Below are 11115 nucleotides of genomic sequence, written 5' to 3'. Positions count from 1 at the left end.
AGTCAGCATTCACAGTTCGAGAATCACACTTGGCTCATGACCAAGGGTGTCCAAAAATAGCAAAAGCCAAACTTTTGGCTCAGAGTTGAAATGCTGACGTTCCTCTTCTCTATGGCCTGCTGGTCAGCGGATGCCTTGACCAAGACCTGGTTGTCTAACTTTAGACCTTTCGCCTACACCTGCTGTTCTGGGCTATGAAACAACAGCAGCAATTCAGCCCTTGGCTCACTGCAAATCATGTGTGCAAACACAGAACCTGGCTTTGGGCTGCTTTGCCTCTGACTTACTTTGCAACATCCTCTCCCTCCAGAGGAATCTTGCTTTGAACAAAAGTAACCCACAGTGGAAGATCAACTTCACTTTACTTGACTAGACCCAGTGGCGTAGTGGGCTGCGGGGCACAGGGGCAGTTGCCCCAGGCACAAAATTGTTAGAGGTGCACAATTTCAGCACCTGGTGCTGCCTCAATACAGCTGCACGCTTCCATCACTGAGGTCCGATGACAACGGCTTGTCCATGCGATCAGGTAAGTGACCTCTCCAGACAATGGGGTGGCTCTTCTTTTCTTATCTCTGTGGCTGTGATCCCCTGGGTGATGTGGATGCCATTAGGCAGTCGAATGCGCATGCATACTCCGTCTGTTTCCCTCCCTCCTACCCCCTCCTCCACGTGGGAACTGGCAAGCCATACTATGTCTCTGACGAGGCAGAGCTCTGGCACCCTCCTACCTTGGTGGAGTCTACCTCTTTTTATCTGCAGAAAAACTCATGACAGGAGTCATTACAGGAGATCTTGGACTCTGTATCAGACCCTGATGGCAAAGGTGGTTCTGTTAGACTATGAACCACCTGAAAGAGTCTCCTGGTACTGTTTTCACCAACAGATCCAGCAACAATGGTCCTCCTCACCGTCGCTATCGCCACTTGGTAGGCTCGGCGTTGAGCTCTAACCCGTGTTTGGTCTCATTTGAAGTGGGTTTTTCACCACCAGCACTTTAGCTGTCTCAGTAATTGTTTCATCACCCTCAGCCCCAGGGGTAGAACCACAGGGTCATCCCAGTGCCATGCCATTGGAGAGGGTGCTTTTTAAGGTTTGTGGAGCAGCACCCTCTTATTCCCCACCACCAAATGTGCTTTCCATGTGTTTGGCCGCCGTCTGTCGGGTCTCCCCAGATGAATTTGCTATTAGAAAGAGGCATGTGAAGCCATAATCCTGGAAAGAGATTCTGGAGAGAAGCACTCGACCCAATTTTAGCGTTTGACTCTGTGAGAGGCGCCCAGTGCTTGGTCTTACTAGCTGCAGCTCAACTTTAACTATGTTTACAGCAGAGGAGCAAGTCCTGGAGGGCTGGCTTCCTATTCTGCCTCTATGGGTGAGTTGGCATTGATGAGGAAAATTCCGGGGTGTGAGGCTACTATATTTTTTCATAATATAGTCCGGCCCGCCACATGCTCTTGTGGGATGTGAAACACAAGAGCAGTCAAGTACAACATTCCTAGAGTGCACATGTTTACACATGGGGAGGAATGTTTGTCCAGCCAGCAGGTAAACTTCCTGTTTCCTTCTGGGCTGGGACAAACTTCCTCTACATGTGACTAAAGGTGGGTGTGGCCTCACCTGTGCAGGTAACGACAAAAGCACAGGGCAGGGCAGCCATCTCTCTCTCTCTTTCACCACATGCATCGAAGAAGCAACATCTGCTTAGCCAAAGATGCCCTCTTGGCCTCCAGCCAAGAGAGGACAAAGGGACTGTCTTCTTATGGAATAGTTTTCAAGTGTATGTTACTTTTCTAAGCTAAGTCTGCCTTCTGGGATCCGATTGTGAACAGAATGTGAGCAAACTCTTTTTATACTTTTATAGAAGACTGTGTCATGTCTTCTCTTTTATGAGGGAATAAGGGGGAAATACCAGAACAGTTATTATAGAGGCTTTAGCGAGCCTGAGCAAACGCATCCGCTGCCAATTTTAGAAGAGGGGAATGTTACTCTGCTAAATTGTGGAACTTGTTAACCCAAGTTGGATAAGGATATAATCAGACAATATATCCTCTCCTGCATCCCTGAACATTCCCACAGGTCTGAGGGACGGTGGACAGGCCATAGGCAAACATGTCCAGACGTCTCACTCAGTACAAGCTTAACACAGGCAAACATGTCCAGGCACCTCTTAAGTAAAGCTAAAGGTAAAGGGAGCCCTGACCATTAGGTCCAGTTGTGACCGACTCGGGGTTGCAGCGCTCATCTCACCTTATTGGCCCCCGAGGGAGCCGCCATAAAGCTTCTGGGTCATGTGGCCAGCAGGACTAAGCCGCTTCTGGCGAACCAGAGCTGCGCACGGAAACGCCGTTTACCTTCCCGCCAGAGCGGCACCTATTGATCTACTTGCACTTGGACGTGCTTTCAAACTGCTAGGTTGGCAGGAGCAGGGACCGAGCAACGGGAGCTCAGCCCGTCAACCTTCTGATCGGCAAGCCCTAGGCTCTGTGGTTTAGACCGCAGCGCCACCCGCGTCCCTCCTGCGCATCCATACCCTGGGGCAAGTCTGGGGATGGGCTCTTGGTTTCTTTGGCCAAGGAACTGCTCAGTAATTGTCACCTTTGGGCACTTCCCTGGGTGGGGGGGGGTGTACACGTGTCCTCACGCTTGAGGGATTATGGCGGGAGATAGAGGGGGAAAGAGTCCTTTCCTTAAGGGCAAGAATGGCGTTGGAATGGAGGAAATTGATGCAGGGGGTGGATTTTCTGAAGTGAGGGGCTTTTCCTAAGCCGGCAGTCCATAAGGGAAGTGGCTTGACAGATTTCTTGCAACAAAGGATCACTTTTGGCAATAGAAACCAGTTAATGGGCTTTTGATGGACTGAGTCCATTGTTCTCTCAGCCGGTGGCCACTCAGGAGCTCAGTCAAGCTGGCGAAGCTCCGCTGCTCCGCAGAACTGAAACAGGCAGCGGCACAAGAAAGATTCTGTCCACTAGAGGCCGCTATCCGCTAAGCGCTATTGGCTAGCTGTCCAAATCCGATGCTTTTGATTGGGCTATACGCAGCAGTATGTAAATACAGAGTTCATGCCCAAGTCCCCGTTCATATTGATGCGGTTTCATACCAGAAAGAGGGAAGCAGGGTCTTTCATTAATAAAAAAAGATGTGGTGCTTGGTGCGACAGGGGAAGGAAAGGGCTTTCTCGAGCTCATTGTCTCGCGCCCTAGGTATGTGGAGGGGTTTCTGGGGAAGGCGAGATCCCTAGCGAATTTCCCCCTCGGAAATTCCGTATAGCATATTCTTAAAAAAGGGGGGAAAGGAAAAAGGAGGGGGGGAGAGAAAAGACTGAAAGGGAAGAAAGGTTTCCTCTGTTCCCCTCCACTCTTCCAAAAGAATTCCGAGCTGAGGTGCAGAGCTCTTTCCTCCCTTGTGACCTCCCCACCCTCCTCCTCCTCCCTTCCACATAACTGGCTGTGTCACCTTGCCTGCCAATCATACCTCCCTTTGAACTGAAGCAGAGTTCCATCCCTGTTTGTGCCAGTTCTGGAGTCTAAAAGCCGAGGACCTAAATCAGCCAAAGGAAAATGACACCCTTCCTACCCACCCAAAAATGCAACTTTCATTGGTCTGTTTGCTACTGGACGTGGGTTTGTTTTTTTCTTTTGGTTTAAGAAGCGAAGCAATAGCTCATTTGCTTGCGAGTGTGGGAGTCTGCAATTCTTGGTGTTCCAGGGCTTTTTGCAAGTTGGAGTTGCCTCCAGTCCACCCCGGATGTAAGAACAGTCCTTCTGGATTAGACCAATGGATGATCTAGTCCAGCACCTTGTTCCCCATAGTTGCCCAGCAGAGGCTCACAACAAGCCCATAAGCAGGACCTGAGTGCAATGGCCCTCTCCCACTCATATTCCCAAGCAGGGCCGGACCTCTGATGAGCCAGAGTGAGGCAGCTGCCTCAGGCGGCCGATGCTGAGGTGAGGGGGTTGAGCTGGGAGTGGCCTGTGGCCTGTCCTGTACCCCTACGTTAGCTGACTGCTCTCAAGTGCAGGGAAAGCTCCTGTCCTTTCCAAAGTACTTGGAAGAAGATTCAACAGTCAATCCAATTGGCTTCGGTACAGGAAAGATTTTGGGGTGTTTTACTGTTTTGGATGTTTCAATTTGCTGGGAGCGCCCAGAATGGCTGGGGCAACCCAGTCCGATGGACAGCATAGAAATCTCAACATTGAATTTGTCTGATTTCCTTTCAGAGCCATTCAAGTTGGTACTTTTCAGCACCTATGGGTGTAGTGGCATCTGGACCATGGACCTCTCAGCTGGTGACTTGTGGGAGTCAGTCTGCAGCTCAACACACCTCAGCCAGTGGGATGTATCACCAGAGATTACAGAACCCCAGCCGAGTCTTCAGAGATGTCCTGCTCTCAGCAGAGCAGCTTCTTCCAGAGCAGTGGCGGAGCAGGGTGGGGGCGGTCCGCACTGGGTGTCATCCTGCGGGCGGGGGGGGGGGGACATTCACTGGTGGCTTGGGAAGCTGGGGGTCGTGGGTGGGCGCTCCCGGCTGGAGGAGGCAGGCAGGGGAGAGGACGGGAAGGAGGCAGGTGAGCAAAGAACGGAGGGGGGCAGGAAGGGGAGAGGAAGGAAGCGGGATCGGTGGGTGCGCCTTTCATTCTGCCTGGAAGAGCAGCGCCTACAGCTGGACTACCAAGTGGATTGAAAGGGTCACTTTGGGGGCAGCGCTGCAAATGCAGAAGGGACCTTGGCCGGTTTCTAAACAGGGAAAGTGAGTTTCCCTCTGACAAACGCTTTCTGCCTCCCCTCTGGAAAGCTCCACATGTTTCCGCCCCACCCTGTCCTCAGCCAACCCCCCACTTAGAAGCCACTCTTGGGTTATTGACTTCTGTGTGCTTGTGTATCTGTGTCTCCCGTGTGGGGTTCCTCTCTGCGTAAAGTCTTCAAGCTGTGCCTGTGTGCGCCTGACAAATCGGCCCCATTGCCTTTCCCTCGTCAAAATTTATCTTTCCCCCCACCTCCAGTCTCCGTTGTTGTGGGTCCTGGCTGAGAGGAAAAACAGAAGACGGGGGGCCATCGGTCAGGGATAGTCTACTTGAGATTCCTGCATTGCCCCAGGGGGTTGGCTTGATGACCCTCAGGGGTCCCTTCCAGCTCCACTCTTCTCTGGCGCAGGCTTGTGCAGAGTTTTAGGTACAAGTTGGGTGCAAGGGGTGCAGCCCATCTTATGCACCGCCGGCTCGGGAAGAAGTCCCACTGATCATGATGAGACTCGCAGGCGAGTAGATTGCTGCTGTGCAGGCCTGCTGTTGAAATCAATGTTTTCCTTTTCAGAGCATGGTGAAATCCCCATGACTAAAACCTCCCCTTCCGTAGTTTCTGTCAGGAGTTCAGCCTACACTCGAGTAGCACCCTGGCAGAGACACGTGCCCGACTGGCATGTTCCCTTCCTCCTGGTCGATCGTTTGGGAGCTTCATAAGCTTTCTTCAGCCCGAACATCACAGCGACCGATGCCAAGCGACACCGGCAGACTTAGGGATCCGCAGAGTTTGTGCATCATGCGTGACAGACCTCAGCAACTCAGCATTTTGGCTAATCGACTTGATTTACATATCAACACACACACGGAGCACTGCAACATGGCTCCCTCTCTCTCTAGCATCAGACAGCAAAGAGAAAAAGAACAAAGGACAATAGTCCCACTTCACGGAACACAGGAACACAAACATCCTGTCGCCGTCACTTCCCACTCTGTGGAGTCAAAACATAGACAACAATCCCATGACTGCAATCATGGAGCTGGAATTCTAACAGTTTGAAGCGCTACCACAGGTTCCGCAGAATATCTGTACTGCGTGGTTTAGTGTGGCAGCACCTGCCCTTTGGAACTCCCCGCCTCTTGCAACAAAGCACTTGCCTTTGCTAGACGCTTTTCAGGCACCTGCTAAAAGCATTCTTGTTTAGGCAAGCATACCTAGAAGCTTAGGAAGTTGAAGAAATTTTCATCTCTTTTAATATTTTAGCTTTTGTATGTTTTAAAGTAGGATTGTTGATTTTTCTTGATTTTACTGCTGTGGTGGTTTTTTTGTTTTGGTAAACCACTTTGCAGGCTTTTTAAAATAAATTTTATTAAATAAAGAAGCAATACATAGAACTTAGAATAGAAATATATAGGAAAATATATATCCCCCCCCCCATTTTCTTTATTTTCCCTTCTCCTCCTCCTGCTGCTGCTGCTCCTCCTCCTCGTGTTCCTCACCTGAAGGAAAAGCCAAAGAACCACCATTAACATTGGTGCCTGGTATGTGCAACCATATGCTGTATTTTTATTCTTTTTGGCAAGAAAATGGGCACACAAGGAGGCAGCAAACCTTTGTGCCCTTCAGAGGCACATGCGCAGTCTGCTACTGGTCTCTGGTCTCCTGCGCATGGGGTGGGCGTGGGGGGGAGGCCACCCCTTCCACGCAGCGAAGGCGACCCTGGCATGGCTACCAGCTGCCCACAAAGGCGCAGTGAACTGGGCTCCAGACTGTGGTGGGACTCCCCTAAGCCCCAGCCAACATGGCCAGCGCTCATCATGGATGATGGGACTTGAAACCCATTGGGAGGGAGGGCCATGTGAAGGCAGGATTCGCAAAAATACCTCTGGCTTGCGGCTCCTGGAGTGTTGCTGGCAACGCCTGGAGTTTCTCTTCAAGCTCCTGGAGCTTCACACGGAATACTTGAGCTTCCTTAAATACTGTTTCAGCTGCATGCCACACCTTAGCCAAAATCGCTGCTATCACTGAGAAAAAGAAGGGAGCATCTGTGCATGTCATTCCGGTCAAGTTGCACCAAAGTGGGACTTGTTCATCTGAGCTCCACAGGCTGGTTCTTCTAATTGTTTGACTGGGGTTGTTTGTTGGTTTTTCTTTAATTTGGGGCAAGGCCTTTATATGTGCCCTTTCAATCCCCAAGAGCCAGCACTGTAAATCAGTTTTAAGGGAGTCTTACAACCACAGCTGCCGCCACCCCCCACCCCCCAACATCATCAGCAGTTACACATACAGGTTTTTAAAACTTATTTAATATCTTTTTTAAAAAGTTAACCTTGTAATTCCTAAATCATTTTAAACACTTTGAAATACTTTCTAAAATTCTGCTTTTTAACATTTATGTAAATGATGTAATAAAGGAACCCAAATGGCCAGATATTTCCCTGTTTCAGTTTTATCCCATAATGTATCCATTTTGCTACATGCCAACGATACGGTGTTGTTAGCACAAACGCAAGTGGGTATGAGGCGATTTCTAAAGAACTTTGGGAGACTGTGTCGTAACAAAGATTTGAATACAAATTATTCCAAGACAAAAGCCGTAGTATTGGGGGTACAGCCCAGGAAGCAGAAATGGCTCCTAAATGGACAAGCCATTGAACAAGCCAGGCATTTCAACTTCAGTGGTACCTCTGGTTGCGAACGGGATCCGTTCCGGAGCCCCGTTCGCATCATGAGCAGAACGCAACCCGCGTCTGCACGTGTGTGGGTCGCGATTTGCCGCTTCTGCGCATGCGCGTGACGTCATTCTGAGCGTCTGCACATGCGCGAGCAGCGAAACCTGGAAGTAACCCGTTCCGTTACTTCCGGGTCGCCGCAGGACGCAACCTGAAAAGGCGTAACCTGAACCGAGCGGAACAAGAGGTATGACTGTATTTGAGGATTTGCTTCTCTGATAGGAGTACTGGGTCTCATCAGATGACAGCCTCGGCCTTGAAGGCATCAAGATCTGCACAAGCAATCCTTAGCTTTACCAGAACTGAAGGCGGCAATGGGATTGCCCCTGCTCCGAGAAGATATACAGTGGAACCTCGGAAGTCAAACGGAATCCATTCCAGAAGTCCGTTTGACTTCCTAAACATTTGGAAACCAAGGCGCGGCTTCCGATTGGCTGCGGGAGCTTCCTGCACTCAATCCGAAGCCGCGGAAGCCCCGTCGGACATTTGGGCTCCAAAGAACATTCACAAACCGGAACACTCACTTCCGGGTTTGTGCCGTTTGGGAGCCAAAACATTCGCGTCGCAAGGCGTTTGGGATCCAAGGTACGACTGTATTGGTAAGGCGCCCCCACAGGTAACATGGGGGGGGGAGGAGAATGATAGGAGGGGATCGGGAGAGACAGGGAAGCCCGGAGGGAACGCCCCACCTAGCCCATCTCCGACCCCAAGCCAATATCACCAGCGGCTGGAGCAAAAGAGCAGAGGAACCGTGCACCGGGGACCGGCTGGGGGAAAGAAGAACGCGGCGTGGACCCCCCCCTGCCAGTGCAGGGGGGCACAGCAAAAACCATGCTTTATGTTATTTAGTTTATTTTCAGTCCATTTCTTATCCGTATTTTAAAGCCCTATGAACCCAGATAGGTGGCCTGAACCATTGGAGCCCATTTCCTGGAACCGCCACCTCAGCCCTGATCTAGGGACCCGACACCAAGCCCTGGGGGTCCCACAGGAGAATTCAAACTGCCCCTTTTTCTTGTTCCCTTCTCTCTCTCTCTCTCTCTCTCTCTCTATCTCTCTCCTCCTTCTTCTTTAGTTATATAAACAACCCTCCCATTTTTATTAATACATTATTACTCATTATTCATCCATTTCTATTCACGTCTTACTCATTTACTCATTTTCATTATGATTACTCATTTTTCTCTTTTTTTAAAAAAAAGTTTTTTTAAATTTCTCATTAAAGAATTCTATATATATATATCTACTTTTCCATCCCCACTCCCCCCTTTTTCTATTTACTTATTACAATGTTTTTTTTTCTTTTCCTTCTCTTTTCTGAACAAACAAACAAACAATTATCAGTAGGATTTTTTGTGTTTTCTTTTTCTTTCTTTCTTCTTTTTCTCTCTATCTCTCTTCTCTCTTCCTTATCTTTTCTTTTCCATCATGTCTTTTGTCTGACACTATAAATTGAACCACCACAGTGACTTCTGATTTTTAAATAGAATTCCATTGGCCTTTACATTTTTAACTTTTGACTCTTATCTGCAAACTCCCAACCCCACCACCCCACCTTAACACTGGGAGGGCCATGTCCCCGGAATTTGTGAAGACAGGATTCTCAAAAATACCTCTTGCTTGCGGCTCCTGGAGTATTGCTGGCAACGGCTGGAGGTTTTCTACAGGCTCCTGGACCTTCATACGCAATGCTTGATCATCCTTAAGTACTGTATCCGCCCCCGTCTTAGGGCTATTGGGTGCCTTCTTCAGTATTTCAACATCCTGGAGAGGACAGACACTTCCTGCTAGACATTTACTCCAGACATTTACACAAGGCACAGAGGCACTGGTTGAAGAAATTGGGAATGAGCAGACAGTGCTATTGCTGAGAAGGAGCTCCACCCCAGGGTGCTAAAAGCTCTTTCCCTAGCCTGCAGGTGCCAGAAGGCCAAGCGCTGGTGTTGCAGTGGTGGTACTTCAGAATAGTAGGAGAAGAGGCTGCTCTGGATTCTGGGTATATAAATGGCCTTGCCTGAAGCTGTGGATTGTGCTCTGCATTAGCAGAGAGGCTCTACTTAGTTGCAAATGAAGCACATTTCAGTTTGTAGCAGGAACCCCCCACCCCAATCATTCAGTTTGTACAAACTTCACACACTCACACACTACATATGCCACACTTCTGTTATAAATTCATAGAAAAATCAACCATACATCGGATTTGCACTGTTCCATTTTTATTTTACTCCATATGACAAGGACTATCAAAGGGGGGTGGCTTGGTTCTGGTCAGCCATAATCTCTTCACCATCCCAGCACATCCACAAGAGCCCTGCCCAGTTGCTATGCCAACCCTGATGGTCCTAGACAGAAGACCATCAAGATCACAAAGAACTTGCATATGGGAGTGGATTCAGCATGGACTGAAACAAAGGACAATGATCAGATCTTCCCTCTGGGGGCAGGAAACTGCCAACTCCCCTTTGTCTCCTGGAAGTGACTCATGGGCAGGGGGGAAGGAGGAACCAGCCAGGTGACAGGACACTCAGGTTACCACCTCAACCCCTCCTTTCTGTAATGTATGCATGATGTCAACCCCTCCTTTCTGTAATGTATGCATGATGTTTCTGGGGGTGGGCTTGACCTAGAGGATGGGAATTTCAAAAGTTTTTATAAGGTCTTGCACACCATCTTTCTGGGTCTTTTCCTCTCTCCTGCAAGTGAGGGGAACACCCTGTTGCAACAGTTCAATAAAGGCCAAGCCTACAGGCTGCTGTTTTGCTCCAAGTTATCCTGGTTGGTGTCTTTGTTTTTGTCCAAGGGAGCCCTCGGATTTTTCCGGTAACAAGTTATTATAATAACCGGTGTTTCCATGCATGCTTGTTCAGGAACTCTGTGAACTAGACAGCCGCTGTTTTAAACTGGCCCTTTTTCTGGCAGGTTAAACGATTAAAGTTGACTTGATTAACTTCATCCGCCAACTACCCTTCTAAGCAACCAGAGCAATTACAAATAAAAGGCTCTCCAACTGTGCACTATCCCTATCTGCAAGCAAGCTCTACCACAAAGTGGGGGGGGGGACAGGGGATCCCCTCTGCTGTGCTTTGCCTCAATGCCCCAAAGAGAAGCCGTCCAGCTGGAGAAAAGGGGGGAGGGGTGTATGCCACAGGAATGGCCAAGAACGCTGTTTTTTGCTCAGCAATGAGGCGTTAAAGCAGACAGACCTTCCTCTGGGTCTGCTCTCTCGGGTCGGGCTCTCCCTCTCCTCAGCGGCGGCGGCTGTAGCAAGGTCGGGGCACCCCCCCAGCCAGCGGATTGGCTGGCTGGAATGTCCCCGGATTTAATTAATGTCCCCGGATGTAGTCGGGACCTCCGATGCTGCTTGCTGCCATGGCGTCAGCCATGTTGCAGCGCTGGAAGTCCCCAGGCGTAAATCTGGGGACATTCCGGGGACAAATTGCTGAATCCGGGGACTCTCCCTGGCAACCGGGGACGCCTGGTAAGCCTCCTTCTGGCCTTACCTTAGCAGCAAGTGCAGCTTGTCCTGGATCACCGTGGATCCCTTCAGCTGCCATCAAGCTCCCAGGTGTGGATCTGTTGTCCTGACCTGATTTTTAAATAGAATTCCATTAGTCTTTACATTTTTAACTTTTGACTCTTATCT

This window comes from Podarcis pityusensis (assembly GCF_964106645.2).
Source record: "Podarcis pityusensis genome assembly, chromosome: W".
NCBI lineage: Eukaryota > Metazoa > Chordata > Lepidosauria > Squamata > Lacertidae > Podarcis > Podarcis pityusensis.
This window is presented reverse-complemented; position numbering follows the sequence as displayed.